The sequence below is a fragment of the Equus przewalskii genome, chromosome 14 (assembly GCF_037783145.1).
Source record: "Equus przewalskii isolate Varuska chromosome 14, EquPr2, whole genome shotgun sequence".
NCBI classification, from domain to species: Eukaryota; Metazoa; Chordata; class Mammalia; order Perissodactyla; family Equidae; genus Equus; species Equus przewalskii.
In genome coordinates, this window is record NC_091844.1 from 4,528,848 (window position 1) to 4,551,061 (window position 22,214).

Consider the following 22,214-nt stretch of genomic DNA (forward strand, 5'->3'; position numbering starts at 1 on the left):
TATTATTTAAAGGCATTATTTAACTATCTTTGCTGTGAGAAGGGATGCCAAATTTTTATTTATTATTTTATTTTATTTACTAGATAATCAATGCGGATGGTAGAAAATTCAAAAGGGACAAAGGCAGAAATAATGAAGAGCAGTTCTTTCCCCAACCTCCATTTTCCAGCCTCCGAGCTCTCCTCCCCAGAGCCGCCTATGATGGCCAACTCCTGCGCCTTTTCCCAGAGATATTCTAGACAGATTTAACGGATGTGGAGCCTTTTCTTACACACAAATGGCAGCATAGTCCACACAATGACTTGCACCTTACTCTTTTCACTTAACGCTCTGTCTTGGAAATTGTTCCATACACCTTTGTTCCATATATAGGGATTCTGCCTCATTAGTTACAGCCGTGTAGTATTGCAATGTAAAGATGAATGGTTTATTTGACTGTCTCCTACCTAGCAACACTTAGATGCTTTCCCATCTGTTGCTACCGTATACAATGCTTTAATATCTGTGTACGTTTGTGTTTGTGTACAACAAATACATACAAGTATAACCTTCTGGGTCACAGCGTCTGTGATATGACATCCCTTAAACTACACTGTGTCACAGAAAATTATGTCATAGGCTACTGGGCGATTGTTAAGAAGCTACGTAGTGAGCAGCACTTAGCTTAGACGCTCACTGCTAGCATAGCTGCAGGAAGAGGCAGTGTTCTTCTTTCCTTTCAAAAGAGAGCGGAAAGGACAAATAAAAGAGAGTGGAAAGTTTCCTTCTGACTAGAAAAAAAGAAATCCGATTTTATGCTTCTTGATCTTGGAAAATCTCCGCGAGGTTTTGTCGGGAGGGTGGAGGGAGAGAGACAGCTGGGAGAGAAAGGGACGTGGAGAGGCTCCACCTTTTTCTGAGAGTTTGTTTCTTGTGCTGGTGGAGAAGGAGAAACTACCAGGAGAGGCAGTGAGTGTTCGGAAACTGGTGACGGTCCAATTACTCGCTCTGGAGGCAGTGTGGATGGGAAAGCAGCAGGCTTTGGAGGCAAACGCTCGCCTGATCTGAATCTTGTTTACACCATTATCTCTGACTTTGGGCACACCATTTAACTTCGGGGACTCAGTTTCCCCATCTGTGAAGCCTACCTATGTTGCTTCTTTTTATCCCCATCAGACTTCTTATACTACCGTCTCCACATCCTCAGTTGCCACTGCCTTCAACCTACTGAAATTTGGCGTCTCTCCCTATTCTCCACTGAAACGTATTTCAGAAGTCCTCCCAACCTCCACATTGCCACATCCAGCGGACTCCTAGCAGCCCCCAGCCCATTCAACACTATTGGCCACTGTGCCTAGAAATCTTCTACTTATTGACGCTCTCTCAATGTTCCCCCATGCCTCCTTGAGGGTCCCTTCTCAGTGGTCTTTGTAAACACCACCTCCTCTGCCTGCCCCTTAAAGCTCAGAACTCCTGGAACTTGACCTTCGACCCACTCCTCACAATCCACATGCTCTCTTGGGTGACTTAGTGACTCTATTGAGTTGGTTTTTTAAACTACCATTTGGCTAATGACCCTTACATCCATATCACCAGCTCTAACCTTATCCCTGAATTTCATGTCCCTGCAAGTTTGGAAAAATTGTTTATTTGGATGGTTGTCCCAAAAGTGCTTCAGTTTCAATATGTCAAAACGGAATTCATCCTCCACCAGAAACTTGCTCTTTCTATTTTCTTGATGATGGTATCTTCTGGTTATCCAAGCCAAAGAAACGATCTTAGACGCGTCCTCAGTATCCAGTCACCTATGATAATTTCTGCTGACATTACGTCTTTAAGATTCGTGAGTGACACCCTCTCCTGACTCCCACTACTCCCGCCCTGTTCACAGCGCGCCTCTTCTAACAGGACCAGGGCAGCAGCCTCCGTCCTAGGCTGGGTTTCCCAGGAGAGTCTGGGCTTTATGGAGGACGGGCCCCGGCAGGAAGTGGGGAAACAGGGCAGGGAAGAGGAGGAAGCCAAGCAAGGATGCAGGGTGAGGTCAAGCCCCAGCCTCAGCCTGATCCCCCAGAGGTCCTCTTGAGTGTAGATTGTGCCTTAAATTTGACCCGACTTGAGGAGGCAGCAGAGCGTTCGAGCTTTCGTTCTTTCGTTCTCACGCCAGTCAGTCATTGCTGAGGACACCTCAGGAGAAGGCAAGAAGCAGCTCCGGAGGGCAGGCCACACAGAAACAGCAGAAGGGACCCAAACGGCCGCACGGGATCTGGGCAGAGTGTCAACAGCACCTCCTGTACCTCCTAAAGGAGCCCCTGGTAGATTCCTGTACTTGAGCCAAAGTCATCTATCAAAATGAGAGAACCGGCCAGGTCAGTCTCTCACTTAAGCGGTTTCAATGACTTCCAATCTCCTCGCAGCACTCTCTGGAAACTGGCTTCCTTACCATCTTAAGAGGTTTCAGAATTAGACAAGGGGAGGGAGTCTGTGTGAAAATACATCCTCTCCTGAAGATTCATGCTGTATGCTGGTTCATTAAAGGCTCTGAAAAGTTCTGCAGTAAAGAAATCTGTTAACTTGTATAACCCGGGCATTACCAGCCCTGTCTGACCTTCACCTTTGTGCTTGCTTGTGTGAGCCTTGTATGAAGCACCACCCAGACACTGCTGTCCGCAGACCTGAGTGGGAGATGTTGGCCTGTAGGATAAAGCTCCTTAGCACGGAAGATAACGTTATGTCCTGGCCCCATCTGCTCTCAGCCTCGTCCCCGGCAAGAGTAAGGCTGAACTGTGGGCCAAGCCCTGCCCCAGGCCTTGATGGTCAGAAGGGCCTCTTCCCATGCATGCTGTCCAACTGGTCACCTCTTGTCTGTCTGTCAAGGCTCAGGTCAGATGCCATCCCTTCCAGGAAGGCTTCCCAGGACCCTAGATCAGTCAGGGTTCTCCAGAGAAACAGCACCAAAAGAACCTAGAAGGAGAGAGACAGACAGAGAAAAACGCAGAGACAGGGAGAGAAATTTATTGTAAGGCACTGGCTCATGCGATTGTGGAGACTGAGAAGGCCCAAGATCTGTAGGGTGAGTCAGCCAGCTAGACACCCAGAGAACAGAGGTGTCAGTTGGAATTCCATAGCAGGGAACAAACCTGCGTCCCAGCTTGAAAGTATTAAGGCAGAAAGAACTCTCTCTTCTCAGGGGAGAGTCAGGCTTTTGTTCAATTCAGGCTGTCCAATGACTGGGTGCAATCTACTGCCGTCAGGGAAAGGAATCTGCTTGACTCAGGCTACCAGTTCACGTGCTAATCTCATCCCAAAACACCTTCACAAAAATACCCAGAATAATGTTTGACCAAATATCTGAGCACCCCATGGCCTGCTCAACTTGACATATAAAGTTAACCATGGCAGACCCTAATGTTGGGCTAAGCGCTTTTCTTATGCTCTCATCACTTCTACACACACACTCTCTCTCTCTCTTTTTTTTTTTTTACCATCCTAACTATTTTTAAGTGTGCAGTTCAGTAGTGTTCAGTATATACACACAGTTGTGCAACGGATCTCCAGAACATTTTCATCTTGCAAAACTAAAACTCTACACCCAGTGAACACTAACTCCCCATTCCTGCCCCACCCACCCTCCGTCCCACCCGCCCCTGGCCACCACCAGTCTACTTTTGGTCTCTGAATTTGTTTAGGGACCGCACACAAGTGGAATCATTCAGTATTTGTCTTTTGTGACTGGCTTATCTCACTTAGCATCATGTCCTCAAGGTCCATCCATGCTGTAGCACGTGGCAGGTTTCCTTCCTTTTTAAGGCTGAATAATATTCCACCGTTTGTACGTACCACGTTTTGTTTATCCACTCATTCATCAGTGGACACTCGGGTTGCTTCCTCCTTTCGGCTATTGTGAATAATGCTGCCGTGAATATGTAAGTGCAAATGTTTCTTCAAGACTTTGATTTCAGTCTTTTTGGATATATACCCAGAAATGGGATACACTTTCCATATGGTAACCCTGACCAGACCTTATTGGGACTTCCTCCTTACTAAGCAGGCTCCCTCCCTTCCGGCTACACTGGACCTTAAGCTCTGGAAGGGATGGGCTGAGCTTCACCCCTCTTGGTGGCATTGTGAGGATGAATCACTGAGCAAACAGCAAGTGCCTGCCCAGTCGTTCCCTCCGGCCCACCCGCCTCATCTAATTGTGTGAGAAGGACATCACAGGAGCTTTGAATGTCAAAACAGTCCTAAGTTCCAAGATGGTTCACACATTCTTCATTTCAAACATAAGGATTCTGGGTGAGTAGGAAAAAAGGATTCCAGCTGAAACCAGGAACAGGAGACAAGGGCTATTAAGTTGTGCTTGAAAATAATTAACGAGAAAGAAATGTTTACATGATACTTTGTTTTCTTTAAAAGTTTGCTCTAAATGTGAGAGCATCGATCTTTGATAATATTCTTTCTAAAGTTATAATACATCTTTTATTTTCAGAAGTTACGTTTTAAAACTTTAACTCAAACAGCATTAGGAAATTATGCTAATGTCCTTTGTCTACAGTTTAGGATATGATGGATGTCAGTCTGCCTTAATTTGGGGATCAGTTTTATTGACAGAAATGAGAATAAATGAGCCTAATTATCTGAAGTGATGACGGTGATGTGCGTACACATGCCCACATCGGCCCTTTTCTACGTCTTTTACCTTGCTTCATGGTACTGCTTCTCCCTTTAAATTTCATGAGGATTTAATAAACAAGCCATATGTTCAGGACCAAAATGGTGGACGTTTTGTATATAATGAAACAGAACTTGGAAACCTTAAAATAAAAACCCATGTCACTTTCCCATACAAAAAAATGCCACCATATCAGTAGTCAAAGGACTATGTGCTGGTCCCGTGACATCTTACCTGAGGTTGGTTTAATAAGCAGCAGGTCACTTGCTAAAATAACTAAGCGTATTTCTATCGCGAACCTTTTCTAAACGCTCCCAGCCATCAGTGCTGACTCCTGGACTGGGCTTTGTGGCACTGCTCACCTCTGTCCGACAGCAGCCCTCATTTTGCTGCTCCTCACTTCAGGCTCTCAGCATTCCTTTCCACCTATGTGGACCCCCTCTGGTTGCCAGCACAATAGAAATGCAAGCTGACACAAGAAGACGTGCATACCACACACCTCCCTCTGGGTGCCTGTGCCAAGAATCCTTCTGGTCTGAGCAAGACAATTCAAAATGTTGGTTTTGGACACCACCATCAACTAGCAGTGAAATATATGATAGTTTCCCAGAGATCAGCAGTCAGAATAGATTTCGAAAGGCATTGCCCAAATAAATCTGCTGGCAGGTGGCTCACGGACATTCAGAGCAACATCTACTGAAGGACTGGCACCACCAGAGACACTCAGTTTAAGTGGTGGCCCCTGCCCTGGACCAACGTGCAGTTTAAGCCTTCTGTCTGCATCTGCCAGAAGACCAGCCTTGGACCCTCCAGACAGAGAGAAGAGAAAATAATTCATTTGGCAGCTATTTGGGGTTCTCTCATCGAGTTGTATGTCTGGTTATTGTCAGGACTGTGAAAGGAGGCAGACAGGCCAGGCTTCTAGAAGGTGAAAGAGTTGCCAGAAAAGCTAACTTGGGTTTAAGACTTCTCAGGTCTTCTTCCAGCTAGCAAAGCTGCCTCCGTTTGGGAAACAAAACTCTCCTGCTGCCCTCCCGCACCCCGACCTTAGGGCAAGCACTCGACTCTGGGTCCCACCTCCCAAATCACAGGCACTGCTTCCAGCTCTGCTGGCGTGCAGAGGGTAACCCCAGGGTCCCACTTCGGTCTGGGAACAGGGCTGCAGCCCCTAGTGTTCCTTACCCTCTAGAATGCGCCTGCATTCTGGTTAACTTGGCCTCAGGCCCTTGTGGTAGGAACCAGGCAGGAGTTGGCTTGTTCTCCTGGCAGGGACACTGCGGAAGGCTCTCGCCAGCTGTAGCCTTGTTACCTGCTCCCCTGGAGAAGTGCAGCCACGTGCTTTTCCAACCGACTCACAGAGGGGCCTCCAGGGGAGTAGAGAATGGACCGGGGTGAATTTATGTCACTTCTCTGCCTCCTCTCTGGGATGGAGAGCCTTGATCGGCATTTAAACAATGAGATCACATTATTTACTACACATCATAAACAGGACTCTCTGCAACAGTAGACCGAATGGTAACTTTTGTTAGTGCTAAGCACAGTTACGTTAACAACTCTAAAGAACAAAAATGTAAAATTTACCCTTAACTTGGGGCTGACCTAAGAAGCTGGTGAATGGCCCTACCCGTCCCTGGTTTGTGTCTTGCCAGGCCTGTAACGTCACAGCCTCACTAGGAACGGCTGAAGCCAAGTGTGGAGCTAAGCCGTGGAGACAGTTTGGGTATCTTCAGCTCCCTCCTCTGCAACCATCCCGACTGCCAGGAATCGACGGGAAGAGTACCCTGAGCCTTATTTGCCCACATCACTTAACTAGCTAAGGGCAGACTCCTCGCATATCTCCCCAATGGAACTTTCTCTTAACTTGCCCTCACCATGTGTGCCTGCTTCTATCCCTCACTTTTCCGTTTTTCCTGCAGTCTCGTTTTGTTCTCAGGGGATCAGTTTTTCCCAACCTGCCTCTGGGGCTCCTTCTCTCTGTCCCAAAACAACCCCCTCCTTTGGGCCACAGCCCACCTCAGGCCCTCCTGCCACCACCTCCGGCTGTTTCTGGGACCCACAGGGAGGTGTTCCACTCTCTGTGGCTGCTGCAGGCTATGGGAGCTCCCCTCCTCCACTGCCCTGCTCTCCGGGCACCACATCGGATGCAGAGCCCTCCAAAATCCCTCTCTTCCAGGAATGTCAGGCAGAAAAGGGGAGAAATGAACCTTCCAAGACTCTAAGTCTAAATCCACACCCATCTCACTTTCCCATACAAAAAAATGCCACCATATCAGTAGTCAAAGGAGAAAAAGAAAACACTTGTTGTAATAGTGATGATGAATGATTGTTCCTCTAAACTCTGCATTCCACAGTCGGGGATGGTTCACATTCATGGATTCTCAGCCCGATTAATTGTGCTCGAACAAGGAGATGCTGTCCTCTCTCTGTTTGTGTGTGTCCTTTGCAAATGAGCAAGAGAAGCCTGGCCCAAATCAACGAATTCTCAACACAAACCCACCTGCTCTGCGAAGGTGCCCTTGTCGTAAGCGGATGCTGTAATTCTGCAAGTGCAGGGGCACTGGCTCTGGTCTTGGTTGGGAAGGGTTCGAAGAGTGCCTGCTGATGTTTAAGTCAAAATTAGGATCACCTGACTTGGAAAGCCCCATAGGCGTCTCTGTGCGTGTGGATGGAAACAGCCAAGAAAAGTACGAGCTTATTAATCTGGCCTACCTTTGGGAGTGTTTATGCATCAACAGTATGAGTACTTGGAGGAAGTATACCAGTTTTTCTTTCTGAATGATTCCTCCTTAAACAGACACGGTTGGAGGGAGAGGAGCTGTGTGCTCCTGTCTGGGCCCATCTATGTGGCCTGCCTATCAAAAGCACTCTTCAGGGCTGGGAGGCCCCCTTCAAAGCTACAGCAGAGTACTTATCTCTAAACAGGCAACTGCAAGTAGACAGACCTGCCTCCACAAATGGCCCACAACACATGCTCACGCAGTCGTGAAGGAGAGAGCCGTTACAATTTTTGTTTTGTATGTTCCCATTTGTATAGATGGAGTTTTTAAAGGCATTTGGTAGAAAATCAAACATTTACCAAGCGTAATTTAAAGACACAAATTCGGTGCATTCAGTTGCTAAGAATGAAGACGACATGGACTTCAAGGCAGTCCCTCGGTGAGCAACACTGTTAGTGGTTGAAAAGGCCCAGGCAGCGGGGCCAGGGGCAGGCCAGGTGAAGCAGCCCCTTCCTAATGAAGAGCTGGACTCTTGGGGCAGAAGCACCAGCCCAAGAACTCTCACATGTTACCGGCTGCAGCCTTCTTTTCAGCTTCTGACAGTACCCCCGGATGCTATCCCCTGAGGGGCTACTCCAGTTAATGGAAGAAGAGCGATGCGAGTCCACATCCTCGGGAAGACAGGCCTCCCGCTTTGCCTTAATTCAAGTCATTTGCAAGGTAAATCTCAGTGCAAAGCCCAGATAATTGAACTGCCCAAATGGGCAATGAGACTGGTTTGTCTGGTTCAAGTGAGCCCATATGAGCCCTCGTATGGCAGCCCTATATTGGTTTAGGCATTTCCAGGAAACCTGAATTGAATTCAGCAAATATTAGGCAAGTTGCAAATTGCAGAGAATACAGAAATGAATGTGTCAATCCTTGTGCATAAGGGGCTCACACTCTTTCCTCTGTTGTTATAAACAAGGGACAGATGAGGAAGCATGGAATGATCAAAAGTGAGGCTATTGATGGGTGCCCCACACAGCTGGCTTAGGGCAGACACTTTATCTGGGTTTTAAAGGAGAAACAAGAGTTTTCCAGGCAGAACAGAGGAGGAAAGTAGTTCCAGGAGTTCCATGATGAAAGGCTTCTTCCCTCATTGCCTGGGGATGAAACATGTGGGAGTGAAGAGAATGATCTGGAAGGGGTCTCAAAGACCTCCTAGTCTAGGATCGCAGTCCCTGCTCTCCTGACCTGGGAACGTTACAAACATGTTCTTAGAAAAAGAAAACCTCTCAAGGGTTTCCTTCAACTGCTTTTAGCATGACCTGGAAAGTCAAGGGACCTACAGCGACGAAGGGAAATAGACCCTCCACACATACAGGGTGGGAGAGAGAACCGAGTCCACAGAATGTGAACAAGCTTGGGGAGCTAGGTTACGGCAAGGCCATCTGCAAGATGAAAATATAATTTCAAATTGTTGAAATGAAGGCAAAAAAAAAGGAAGAAAGAAAAAGGCATCTCAAATTTAAGGACAGCTAGATGAACGTCTTGGCTATCTGACAGGAATTTGCCACTGAACCCCCTCCGTCGCCGCGGGGAAACGCACGCCTAATCTGGTACTGTCACGGAGTAATTGCTCAGCATCTCTAACTGTGCAGAAGTTCCCAGAAATATTTGCGCAGTTAGGATGGCCCAGAATTATAAAAGATTTTCTAGGGGGCAAATAGCATGGCCAGGATACGCTGAAGGTCAGACATTTTAGAAAATCTTGCCCGGCATTTCAACAGTCAACTACCACTGCAATAATGTAGAGAGAGGCGTGGCTGTTCCACAAGGCACTGTCATGACCCTCAGGTCAAATGTTAAAGCACTTTTCTGAACAGGTGGAGGATATTCCTTAACTCGTTTTTAGAAGAACGTAAAGCAACATAAAATATAGCTTTTTATCACACGCAGATCCACACCATGGTGAAGAATCTTCTACAGGAGACACTCTAGAAAATTTTCAACTACTAATTAGCTATAAAAATGACTTGAAGAAGAACTAGATAATTTGAAACAGCCCCTTAAGGTAAGAAGAGGGGCCGTCCATCCTTTGTTCCACAGGTGAGGTAGAGGGGACACACAAAGGTCAAGGTGTTGGTCACCTGTGGCTCACACGCTGCTCCCCAGGAGTTCCTGGACTGGGAGCACAGCCCCTCCCTCCGAGGGCCTGGCCAGTCCTGGCTCTTCCTAGCTAGATCATGGGATTTCTGTTAATGACCCTGATCAGAGAGGAAATAGAACAGAAGGACGCCGGGGGAGGGGAGAGAGAGCCCGGGAGTTTAAAGTTGCATGTTGACTCATAAAGTTAATTCAAAAAGAATAACTGCGATTTCAAGTGTGGTTTAAAATCAGCATTCTGAGAGACACGGGAGGCAGGAGAAACCCCGTGTCAGGGACGCCAGGAAGAATCGGTGGAGGCCAGAGGTCAAGTGCTACAGGTATTTTAGGAAAGCAAACACGGTTCATGCAGAATCGGATTTGGCCGGGTTTGCACAGACCTTGGATATCCACACTTCTTTTAAATGGATTTGGGAATAGCTGACAGAGGAAAAAAACTAAAACTGCTGGCAAGCAGAGAAGGGAATGGATCTCTGCTGGAAAGGACTGGAAGCACAGACGAAAAGATCTCAAGTCAGAAGCAAGAGGCAGACTTTTTCTGGGTCCACGATAGAAATCGTTTTCATCTGCAGCAGCCCAGCAACATTTCCCGCTCCACGACGGACTGAAATGAACTGCAGCGTTAACGGTGTCATTTTATTAGTTATTAAGCTGCCAAACCAACCTTTCTTAATGAGTTATCAAAGCCACCATGGAAACTTGTGTCCAGTGCTCCAAATGAGCTTTAACCAATGATGACAAACTCAGAATCATAGAGTTGTTTGTGGATTTGGCTGAAAATCAGTCATGTTTTGAGGTTTTAAACACTGACTATTTGCATCCATTAAATCAGTTCGTGAGAGAGAGCGAAAGAGAAACGGGATACGGAAACTTTGCATCTTAAGAAAGAGCCAAGCATTTCCTCTCCTAACCAGAGCATGGCCAAGGGGGGAGGGGAAGGAAAAGTTTGCCTTTTTGTGGAGGGCTGAGCTTTCCCTGGAAGTCCAGCAGTCAAAGGAACAATGTTCAGGTTCTACAAGAACATAGCTGTACCAGACCAAGTTCCTTCTGTTTGCTGGAGGGGACATTTGCACCAAGCTCAGGGGCACAGGCAGGTGAGCACCTGCCTGCAGGGTCATTCTGCATAGAGGTTTTCCTGCTTGATCCAGGCAAATCGTGCTTTTGCTTTTAGAAAAGGTGAGCCCAGGTGCATCCGCCACTACCCTGGGGTCTGGTGCTGTGTCACAGGGAAGCGCGCAGAGACCTGCCTCCTGACCCTGCACCGCTCAGGGGAGTCTGGCGAGAACTCACCCTCTTTCCGCCAGCTTTTATGATCTTAGACTCTTACTCACCCTCCAACCATCCGAGGCAATTAAGAGTGATTACCTCTGAATCAAGGGCAAATCATCCACCGGTTTCCTGCCCAGGGCTTGAGGAGGTGAAACTGCCTGTGACACATCCTATTTCATAAATGGGATAAAAGTGCTCTAACAATCTTCATTGAAATGGTCAGTTAGGTGCTGATGTTGGACCCCTTGGCTCCTGTTTTATGGGTTCCCATTCTTCCCGGGGACGATGAGATCTCAGGTGCCTGTGGGACGGCCACCATCAGGAGGAGGCCCTGGCCTGCCAGCCTCCTACACCCGCCCGACTCCCCCCAGCTGGGTTCTGCAGTCAGGCCCACACTCCCAGAAGCTCTGCCTTCCTCTCAAAATTAAAAAGAAACAAAAGAGTACACAGCAAAAATTAATCTCCCTTCCACTCCTGACCCCCAGGCACCCAGACCACCCCGAGGCACCACCAATATATGCATCTATTGTCTTTGCCCCTTCCTCCCTTTCTTTACTAACGCAAATGCTTGGTTACTATCTAGAGAGTTCTCTACTTTTCTTTTCGTGGATATATCTTGGAGATCATGCCAAATCAATAAATACAGCCACCTCCTTCTTTTTAACAGCTGCATATAGAAATAATTCTCAAATGGACCATACGGTACTTAACTGGGCCCTGTTGAACGTGTAACTTGGTCCAATATTTTCCTCTTACAAACAATTCTACAAGGACTCCTTTTGTATGCGTATCAATTTACCCACAAGCAAGTCTATTTGTGAGATAATTTCCTGTAAGGGGAAATGCTGGGTTAATTTACATTTGTAATTTAAAACATTTTTCATTATGGAATTTTTCAAGCATTACAAAAGGAGAAAGACTCGTATAAGGAACCCCACATACTTGTCACCCAGCTGCAGAGGTTACCTTTAATCCCTGGCTGATACCATTTCATATATATGTTGGCCCCATCCATTCCCCCCAATGCAAATTATTTTGAAACAACTCCAGACATAATTGGTAAATATTTTGGTACTACTTCTGAAAAGTAAGGGCTTTAAAAAGAGGTGTGTGTGTGTGTGTGTGTGTGTGTGTCATTTCATTATCACACCTAAAATAAATTAATAATTTATTAATGTCATCAAATATCTTGTTAGCGTCACATTTTCCCAGATTGTCTCTTGAAAATTTATTTTTTTAAATAGCTTGTTCTTTGATTTAGAATCTCAGTTCGGCCCATCCATTCACTGCAGTTGGTTAACTCTTTTTTTAATCTATTTGTTTCTTCCTCCTCTCTTTCCTTCTTGTTTCTTTTGTTTTGTTTTTGCGAAATTATTATAGAAACTGGGTAAATTTGCTTCCAGATTCTGGATTTTGCTGATTACATCCCCATAGGGCCATTTAATATGTTGCTCTGTCCTTTAGGTCAAAGGGGAAATACAAAATTAATTGTAGAATTTCTTTAGACAACACAACACATCAAAATCCGCACACAGAGCTAAGGCAGTTAGAAGACAATTCGCAGAACTGAATAACCACCTCCAGTCTGCTGTGGAGCCGGCAGACACAGGTTAGGAGCAAACCCCTGTTCCGGATGCCCCCTTTCCCAGGCATGAGACAGCCTGTGCCCTTCCTCTGGCATCTGTCCCCATCCAGGGGGGTCTTCGGGCACACGTCCTGGGCTTTGAGTGTGGGCGGCAGTTTCTCCACCTCACTTTTGTTTTCCCGCCCTGGAGGGGACAACGGAAGGTCTCAACAGCCCTCTCCCCTCGGAGCGGTGGCGACCGGACCCTCCCCTGTCCCCTCTCTAGCGGAACAAAGCGCCCGCAGTATCCGTCTGCTGGGCTCACCGCGTGACAGACAGGGCTCTGCGGGAGAAGCCCACGTGCAAACGCGTGGCCGGCGCAGCCCCCTCCGAGGCCAGCCCCCGCTCCAGACTCCCGGCCTGCGAGCCGCCGGGCGCCAGGGCCCCGGGGGACGAAGGGAGAGCCCCAGCGAGGCGAGGGCGCGGCCGGGCTGGGGGACCAGGGGCGCGCGCCCCGGCGCCCGGGAGGCGGGAGGCTCCTTATATGGTCAGGCGGCGGGGCGGGCTCGCGGCGCTCCCTCGGCCGGTCGCGGAGCCGCAGTGCAGCCGCCGCCGGACGCCACCCGGCCGCCGCGGTGAGTGCCCGCCGGCCAGGACCGCCGAGGGGACGGGCCGTGGGGACACCCGGGGAGAGGGGGGCCGAGCAATCTGGGGGACCCGGAAGGGGGGCTGAGCAATGGGGGCGACCCAGGAGGGAGGGAGCCGAGCAATGGGGGGGACCCGGGAGTGGGGGCCGAGCAATGGGGGGGACCCTTGAGAGGGGAGCCAGCCAGGCCATGGGGACACCCGGGGGGAGGGGAGCCGAGCACTCGTGGAGGGGGGGGACCCGGAAGGGGGGCCGAGCAATGGAGGGGACCCAGGAGAGGAGAGCCGGGCCATGGGGACACCTGGGGAGAGGGGAGCGGAGGAATGAGGGGGACCCGGGAGTGAGGGAGCCGAGCAATGAAGGGGACACGGGGAGAGGGGAGCCGGGCCATGGGGACACCCCGGGAGAGGGGAGCGGAGGAATGAAGGCGACCCGGGAGAGGGGGCCGAGCAATGGGGGGACCCGAGAGAGGGGAACCGGGCCATGGGGACACTGGGGAGAGGGGAAACGAGCAACGACGGGGACCCGGGAGTGGGGAGTCGAGCAATGAGGGGGACATGGGAGTAGGGGAGCCCAGCAATGAGGGGGACACGGGGAGAGGGCAGCCAAGCCGTGGGGGGACCCGAGGAGGAGGAAGCTGAACCTTGGTGGGAAGGCCTGGGGGTCCTGGAGGCCAGAGGGACCCCCGCCCCAGCCCGGAGGGAGGAGCGCGGTCCGCGTCCTGGCGAGCTGGGTTACCGCCGGTGTGGAGGAGAGATTGTGCCTTCCACGGGCGAACCCCGGGCCAGGGCTGGCCGCAGTTCGGGGCGCAGGTAGGTGACCGCCCCCGTTCCCCGGGACCTGGACCCCAGAGCAAACTGTCTTGGCGCGCGGGCGGGCCGCCTCCGGTCTGGCCGGGCGTCAGAGGCATCTCCTTTCAGCAGAAAGGGGAGCTTGCGGAGTGGTCTCACGCATTGCCTCCTGCGGAAATTAAAAAACTGAACCACTAGGTTAAAAATAATGAGCTTATTTTAAAAGGAAAACATTCTAATTTTAACTTGGCCTCGTGTGATATCTTAGCATACCTGAAACTGCGGGAAGAGAGTGTTAAATGTTGTTTCCAATTTTAAGTGAAGAATCAATTACATTTACTTTCAAATTCCCGTTTGGGTTTTCATTCCAACCAGTCCAACCCAGGTTAAATGAAATGGATACAGCTGCCGTCCGTGACCTGCCCTTATTTTGGGAGGTAATAAGTCACACTTCGGGCTTAGAATCAGAATTTATGTTCAAAACTCGAGGCTCAGTACTTCTGCCGCCTTGGGTGCTAGCCCTGCCTGTGTGCGCCTTGTGATGATGTGTTAGAGGGAGTGCCTCTGGTATCCTGAAGGTGGCTTAGACCAGAAAACATTTGAGGCCAGTCTTAGAAGTGTGGGAATTCCCAGTCTGACAATTTAACTTCCATAAAACCAAACTCAATGAAGGGCATTTTATTGTGCATTCATGTAAGATTATTTCATGGTGATGTTCAGATTTAGCTCACCCTGAATTTTTAAGAGTTATCCATGAATATATAGAATTGGGTTTCCACAGTGTTTATTATCCTGTCATGCTTCAAAATGCCTTTTCACAGCAGCGTATTAATAAGGACTTAATTGGCATGCTACCCACCAGGCACTATTCGGGGCACGTGTGCTCAAGGTCTCGTTTACAAATATGCCCACAGGCTGGTGTGAGAGGCCAGCGGGTGTGCACAGACGGGAGCTAGGCTGCTGGAGTTCACGCCCCTGTCCTTCAACCGTGAGCTGTGCAACCCTGGCCAAGTCACCTAATCTCTTGGTGCCTCAGTTTCCACAACTGGAAAACAAGGATATCGTGGTGGCTTGCTTACAGGGTTGTTATGAAGCCTGCACACCATCAGCAGTGTATACATATTTGATGCCATCTTCACTTTTACAGATAAACTGAGGCACAGAGAGATCAAAGTAACCTTTGCTTAAGGTTCCCAGGCTATAAATGCTGGTCCTGGTATCTGACCCCAGGCAGCTTGAGAGCCCGAGTTCTAACTGCTAAACTACGGGGCGCAGCTGAATACTTCAATGAGGATTTGTGCTGCATATTTTGACCCAAAATGTTTGTTAAACCACTTCCAGTAGGAAAGAAATCAAAACTGCAGACAAAAATGCCTCAGTAGGATATTGAAGAAAAGTGGACGGGGCTGCAGGAGGCCTGGGTTCTGGTCCTGCCCTGCACTGAGGGTCAGTTCCCCAGCCTCTGCAGCGTGGGCTGCTCGTTTGTCAGCGAGGGGGCTGGGGTAGGTAGTTCAGCTTATCTCTGACTCCAATGCCATGAGGCAAAGTTCCTTGAGCTTGGGTGAACAAAAGTGTTGGATATTGGGTGCTTCCTGTGTAGTTTATTATGAGAGTTTTATCAAAGCCACATTATCACGTGGCATTATGCTGAGAGGCCACTTCCTCAAGATGGCTATCTTGAACAAAATGCATGGGCCTTCTCTAGTGTCTGAGACCCCGGTCTTCCAGGAGGCCAAGCTGGCATTGTGACTTTGGGGTGAGTTAAGTGAATTGCCGCTGTCATCCAGAATCGTGGATTTCCACTTTAGCTGCTGTGATGGTTAATTTTATGTCAGCTGTACTGGGCCACGGGGTGCCCAGACATTTGGACATTTATTTCTGGGTGTGTCTGTGAAGGTATTTCTGGAGGAGGTTAACATTTGAATCAGTAGACTGAGCAGGGCAGATTGCTTTTCCCAATGTGGGTGGGCCTTGTCCAATCAGTTGGAGACCTGAATAGAACAAAAAGGCTGAGCAAATGGGAATTCCTCTTGCCTGATTTGGATTCAAACCAAAAAACAGACTAAGAGAGAATTCCGTTTGCCTGATTGCTGAGCTAGGATGTTGGTTCTTTCCAGCCTTCAGACTCAGACCAAAACATCAGGTCTTCCTGGGTTTAGAGCCTGCCGGCTTTTGAACTGGAACTTAAACCAATGGCTCTCCGAATTCTCAGGCCTTCAGACTCAGGCTGGAACCACACAGTGCTCTCTTGGGTCTCCACCTTGCCAGTTGCAGATCTTGGGCCTTCTCAGCCTCCATAATATTGTGAACCAGTTACTTATAATAAATTTCTTTATATACACACGCACACATACACAGTCATGCACTGCACAGCAATGTTTTGGTCAACAACGGACCACATATACGATGGTGGTCCCTTATGGTTAGTACCACACAACCTAGGTGTGTAGTAGGCTATACTATCTAGGTTTGTGTAAGTATACTCTGATGTTCGCACAATGACGAAATAGCCTACCGACACATTTCTCAGAACGTATCCCCCTCATTAGGTGACGAATAACTGTGTTTATGTATTTATATATATATATATAAATCACCTGTTGGTTCTGCTTCTCTGTAGAACCCTGACCAATACAGCTCCCCAGTAACTTTGCTTAAAAAGTCCCCCCACCAGCTCCCAGTCTCGCTTTTTCACGATTTCATCACTACTTTGCTGCTGGTGATCTGGACTTTCCTTTGCTGTAAAATATGGCTGCCTGCTTGGAGATCGGCTGAGACGTCAGGGGCAGCGTCTGGTCTCTCCGTCATTAGTCCAGTTCTCAGGGGTGATTCTCACGCCTAGTCTGCACTTGGACGTCACATGTCATCATACTCGTCCTTCGCCTGCGTGATCCATTCCTTTGCTGCCCCGGTTGACTAATGATCTCCTTTAGGTAGATGGTGCTAAGTGAGGCAAGTGATGTCTGTACCAGTAAGAGAAGCGGCTCCCCTGTGTTTATGGGTAATAAAATTAATGCCAGGGGCATCCTCGAAGTCTGTAAATATTTAGGTTTTCAGTCAAAAAGAAAATAGATTTGTCTTTTTCTGATGATACAACTTTTGGAACAAGTAAGAGTTAGGCAGTCAGTGAACGAAGTTGCAGGAGATGTGCAAGCCTGTCACAACAGGATGCTGACGTGCGTGCTAAAGAAACAGCCTGAAGGAGCAGGACAAGGGGGAGGACGAAGAGGCCAGTCTTTCATCGGAGTTGGGGTCACCAAAGGAGAAGGCCGGTCAGGGGTCACAGCAGATGGAAGGCCAAGCAGACAGAGAGTAAACAACCAGCCGCCTTTTGGAGATTGGAGGAAACGGATGAAAGAGAGTGAGCATTTTTCTTTTTGTTCGTGTGGAAACAAAGTATAAATAACTTGCTCACACGTTCCCAGGAAGGCCACCGTAGAGCTTTAGGGTGGGGTCTCCGTGATCCCCCCAACACTGGGATGATTTATGAAGCTGAGGCAGCCCACCATTCTAGCCTGCATAGTCATGCTTGTCTTGAGTCATCTGAACTGATGTGTTCTGAGATTAAATTACAAGATAGTATCTTAAGGGTGATTTAAATTCTTTGGGGCTGGAACTAGACTGGAACCCTTTCAGAGACTGTATGTCTTATCTCGGTCCCCAGGGACTAGGACAGCACGTGGAAAACAGTGGTTCCTCAATACACCCTATGGACTGGACTTAAAGTCCACGGAATGTCGACCAGCTGTCACTATTGGACTTAGGGACTTAAGGTCGGAAATTTGACTTTATTATTTTCCCGTTTCTTTTCTTTATTCAATATCCAGAAGATAATTTGGAAGACAGCAGTTTACCTTATTCAAGCATTGTCTCTCACACAGAACATTTCTTAAAACTATCAGAGACAAATCAAAATGTATTAAAGATACTGATTTACATACCAAATTATAACACATCCCAGCCCCTGCCCCTGTGCTTAGTAAAGGCTCATTAGAGTAATCCAGACAGCAGCAGGCTTAGTCAATCTTTCACCTCACCAACAACCGAAAAATCAGTTTCAAGTGGATTCTAAATACATTATTATATTTTTAAAAATAACAACAGGGGCCGGTCCCATGGCCCAGTGGTTAAGTTCCCGCGCTCCTCTGCAGCGGCCCAGGGTTTCGCTGGTTTGGATCCTGGGCGCAGACATGGCGCTGCTCATCAGGCCACGTTGAGGCGGCGTCCCATATGCCACAACTAGAAGGACCTGCAACTAAGATATACAACTATGTACCTGGGGGGATTTGGGGAGATAAAGCAGGGAAAAAAAAAAACATTGGCCACAGTTGTTAGCTCAGATGCCAATCTTTGAAAAAAAGAAAAAAGAACAACATCCCTTGAACTGACGCCCTCTCCCTTTCACCAGCATTTCTATTTAAAAGAAGCAGTTCAGCCAGACTAATGGAAAGAAGGTTGGGTGAGCCGAGTCTGTGCGGTGCCTCCACGCGTAGAGAACACCTGGTGCAGGGTAGTCTCTAGCTCGTTTCCGGGGGGAGAGCCCCATGCCTTTGGACGCGGAGCTTTGATTTATAGGCACGCTGTGTCTCTGTAGAACATCCTCTTGCTGATATCTGGAGCCTGTGCGGGGGGAGCTAGCACATTCTTCACGGAGACGCGTGGAAGTGTCTCCTGGCTGGCTTTTGCTTCTCGACCCGACCGGGCCTCATCCAGGACTATGCGGCTGTGTGTTCACATGGGTTTAGAATCCAAACACAGTCAGGAAAATTCTACCCACTCTGGAAGCAGCAGTTTATCTCGAAGAGGGAAAGAGGCCAGAGACGGGGGAAAAAGAGTGAAGCTCAGGATCGTTATATTAGAAATTATAATGGCATCAGACACCAAACCACATGACATTTCGGGTTTCCTATGCAACGTGGATTGTTCACCTAAAACAGTCTTCGTCTTCATTCTTTTTGCTGAGGAAGACTGGCCCTGAGCTAACATCCGTGCCCATCTCCCTCCACTTTATATGTGGGACGCCTGCCACAGCGTGGCTTACCAAGTGGGGCCATGTCCACACCCGGGATCCGAACCGGTGAACCCCGGGCCGCTGAAGCGGAACGTGCGAACTTAACTGCGGCGCCACTGGCCGGCCTCCCTTGCCTTCATTCTTGATTTTTGCCTTCATGTGTGTACTCTGGGATGTTTGTATTCCTCCATCTGTCCATCCATTTGTTTGTTCATTCTGCAAGTATTTATGAAGTACTTGACCCTGTATTTGTCACGTGCTGGCGAGGCCACAGCAAGACCTAGTGCCCCTTTTCGCAGCGCCTGTGGCTTATAGAGGGGTGCAGGGGTCACGGTGTTGTGTGGTGCCATCGAAGCATTGCATTTTTAAATGCATTCTTAAAAAGAGCCCACATGCTACAGACCAATTTTCTTAATTCCCTCTCGAAAGCTCCTGTTGATTGTGGCTAAGCAATGGAATCTCCCACCTGGGTCCCTGGTGGCATGTAAAGATGGACATGGCCTTGTTAGGGACTGGCTTACTAAAGCTGCTTCTCATGTTGTGGGAAGGGTGTGGGAACATTGGCAGATTTCTCTACAGGAATTGACTCTGTTGGAGAAGTCTCTTAAAGCAGGGTTGATAGAGAGAAACTCTTGGGTTTCCAGGGGAATGAGGAAAGTGGCCCGTTTGGGGTCGCATCAGGGAGGTAGTTGACTAGAGGGAGCATTGACAGTGATGCCACAGAGACTGCTGCTGCACCTCTGGCCTTGTTGGGCAGGGCGGGCAGGGCCCAGCCATCCTCGTTAGGGAAGGATGGCCACGGTCCTGAAAGTCAGGCCTGGGCCAGCACGCCCAGCAGAGGCTGTCCACCACGCCCGCCTCCACCCTGGATTCTCGAGAATCCTTCTGGGAAAAGAAAATGACGAGCTTCCTGGCTCCGAGTCCTCGCCTCTCTCCCACCTCTCTCCCTCTTCCTTTCTCCATTATTCCTCCTCTCCCTACTTCCTTTACTCTCTTTTCATTTTCCTCCTCTTTTTTTTTTTCACGTTTCTCTTCTCTTTTCCTAGCTCTGGCACTTCCCCCTCTCAAACTTTGTTGTGCAGTTCTTAAACCTGAGAAGATTAAAATAACCCACATTTGCAGCCTGTGGACTTTGAGACCACCATTATGTTTCAGTAGGAGTGCCCTGTGCATCATTGCCCCATTGCTCTCTGAACCTTCGTTCTTAATTCTGACTAAAGGCTGGGCTGACGACAGCCTCGGAGATCAAAGCGCTCCCGGCCGTCTGGACCTGTGAGCCACACCTGGGACTCGCCTCACCCCGTGTACTCAGCGTGGCCTGGGGCCCCGCCTGCACCCTGAGATCCAGCTTTTTCAAACCCCTGGCTGTTCTGAGCCCAAGGGTGAATGACGTCAGGGAATGATTTCACCCTGGAAAGGGAGAGGCACTCCAGGACACTATAATTTGCAGTTGATTCACGGAAATCACAAGTCAGCAGCGCACCTTGTCTTCAGGTGTCTCGTTGCTTCATCCTTTCAGCATTTCTGTGCACCAGGGGATGGACAGGAATGACACATAACCGGCCGGGAGGGATCCGAGGTTCAGAGAGGGTAAGTGATTGGACGCAATTAGGTAAAGTCCTTACAGGACCAAGATGTCCTATTTTTACTTAAAGGGACCATTCAGAAGTGGACTCTGACACCCTGAGAACATTTGTAGTGTCACTGCCCTCAGTTGTGTCTCCATCGATACCACGTGGCCAAGTCGGGCTTACAGGCAGTAACGCTCAGCAGGCCTCCCTGCCCCACTCCGCACTGTGGCTGCGAGGGGGCAGGCGGAAGCCGCTGCCTCCAGGGCAAAGCCAAGCTCCTGATCAAGCTGCAGGCCCGCCTTTGGCCTTTGGCCATGTTTTCAGCTCCTTGCTCCTGGTGGACTGATCCTAGTCACTCTCGCCTTCCTGGGCGTCTGCTCCCTCAACCCTGTTCTTATCCCCCTACCTCTGCGCTCCGCCTGTGGTCTGCAGTGTCACCTGGCTCAGCACTCCCAACACAGGTAACGTCTCCTCCCAGAAGCCCGCCCCGCCCTCCCAGGAGGGGTGGCCCAGGGACTCCTCTTGGTTCCCACAGTCCCCTGTGCATCTCTCCATCATGGCCCCGAGCACAGAGCTTTATAATCTGTTTGATCTGGGTCTGCTTTCCTCACTGGACCACAAGTGCCTCCAGGGAGGGCCTGTATCTTACTCATCTTTGTATCCAGAACTCTGCATAACATCTGACACACAGTTCCAACTCCACAGATGCTTCTTGAATGAATGAGTAATCAGGTATTTTTATAGGATTAAAAAATGCCAAGTTATAGGGGGCTTCTAATGTAAGACTGTAGATACATTTTTTTTTTCCGTTAAAAAGAAACTTTGGGGGCCGGCCTGGTGGCACAGCAGTTAAGTTTGCACATTCGGCTTCGGTGACCCGAGGTTCACGGTTCGGATCCCAGGTGCGGACATGGCACTGCTTATCAAGCCATGCTGTGGTAGGTGTCCCACATAGAGAGTACAGGAAGATGGGCATGGATGTTAGCTCAGGGCGAGTCTTCCTCAGCGAAAAGAGGAGGATTGGCAGCAGATGTTAGCTTAGGGCTAATCTTCCTCAAAACAAAACAAAACAGAAGAAGCTTAAGATTGATAGTGTAACTTTACACAAACTTTTTACAAGAATATTCTATTTGGTAGCATTTAATTAAGGGAGAATTGGTATTAAACACTTTGTGACAGAAGGGAAGCTTTTGGTTTTCTCATTAGCTTATGAGCTAGTTACTTTGATCTTGGGGCTTGTGCTTCATATAATTCTGGAAATACATAAGAGGACCTTCCCAGACAAAGTGTATCCTGTTCTATTCCTAATTAGTGATGGGTGCTAATTTTACACTCTAATCTGTTGGTTTAAGCAGGAGAGCTCGCCTGATCATTAAAATTGTGGTGACTTCTTAGAGAAGATAAGGAGCAAGGTGGGAGAGAGATCCATCACTGTCAGAAACAATTCTATAGAAATTCGAGCCCGCCGCTGGGCCAAGTGCCTCATCTGGTTCAGACCCTCTCAGCTGGTCGCCCCATGCTGTTGCTGCTGGGAGTGCATATCACTGGCGAGGACCTTTGTGTCTGGAGAGCCCCAGCCACACTCGGAGCAGACGTGGGGCCCTGCTTGATCTCAGGGTTTACTGCCTTAGGTGATTTCTGTCCTGCTTTGGGGAATTGGAGGAAGTAGAAGACACATACGCCAGGTACATGAGCATGACGATCATTGCTTGGGGAGAAAAGCGTCCGCCCATTCTGCTGGCTGGAGAACATTGTTGGTGCAGTCTGTAGTCTGTTTCCTTTCCCCAGCCGGTCTGTGCTGCTCCCGACCTGCCTGGAACCACCTTTAGATTTAGGTCGGGAGTTTGTT

At 48.9% G+C, this 22,214-nt stretch overlaps 1 protein-coding gene and 1 long non-coding RNA gene across 5 annotated transcripts in view; one reads left to right on the forward strand and one right to left on the reverse strand.

Annotated features, from left to right (window-relative positions):
• Positions 1 to 22,214, forward strand: part of FHL2 (four and a half LIM domains 2) — a 69,045-nt gene that overhangs the window by 18,719 nt on the left and 28,112 nt on the right. Inside the window, exon 2 of one of the 4 annotated variants that reach the window (XM_070573367.1) lies at positions 2,144 to 2,345. The exons of 1 other annotated variant lie outside the window; for it this stretch is intronic. The gene's annotated coding sequence lies outside the window, so the exon portion shown is untranslated. Of the gene's footprint in view, positions 1 to 2,143; positions 2,346 to 12,828; positions 12,982 to 19,840; positions 20,385 to 22,214 lie in introns of those variants that run through there. 2 more of the 4 variants (XM_070573366.1, XM_008507831.2) reach the window with 2 other exon arrangements.
• On the reverse strand, positions 12,102 to 13,795 carry LOC139075669 (uncharacterized). Its single transcript, XR_011526280.1, has 3 exons — positions 13,636 to 13,795; positions 12,361 to 12,551; positions 12,102 to 12,240 (listed from the first exon to the last, which is right to left on the reverse strand). It is a non-coding gene; the product is annotated as an uncharacterized lncRNA (long non-coding RNA).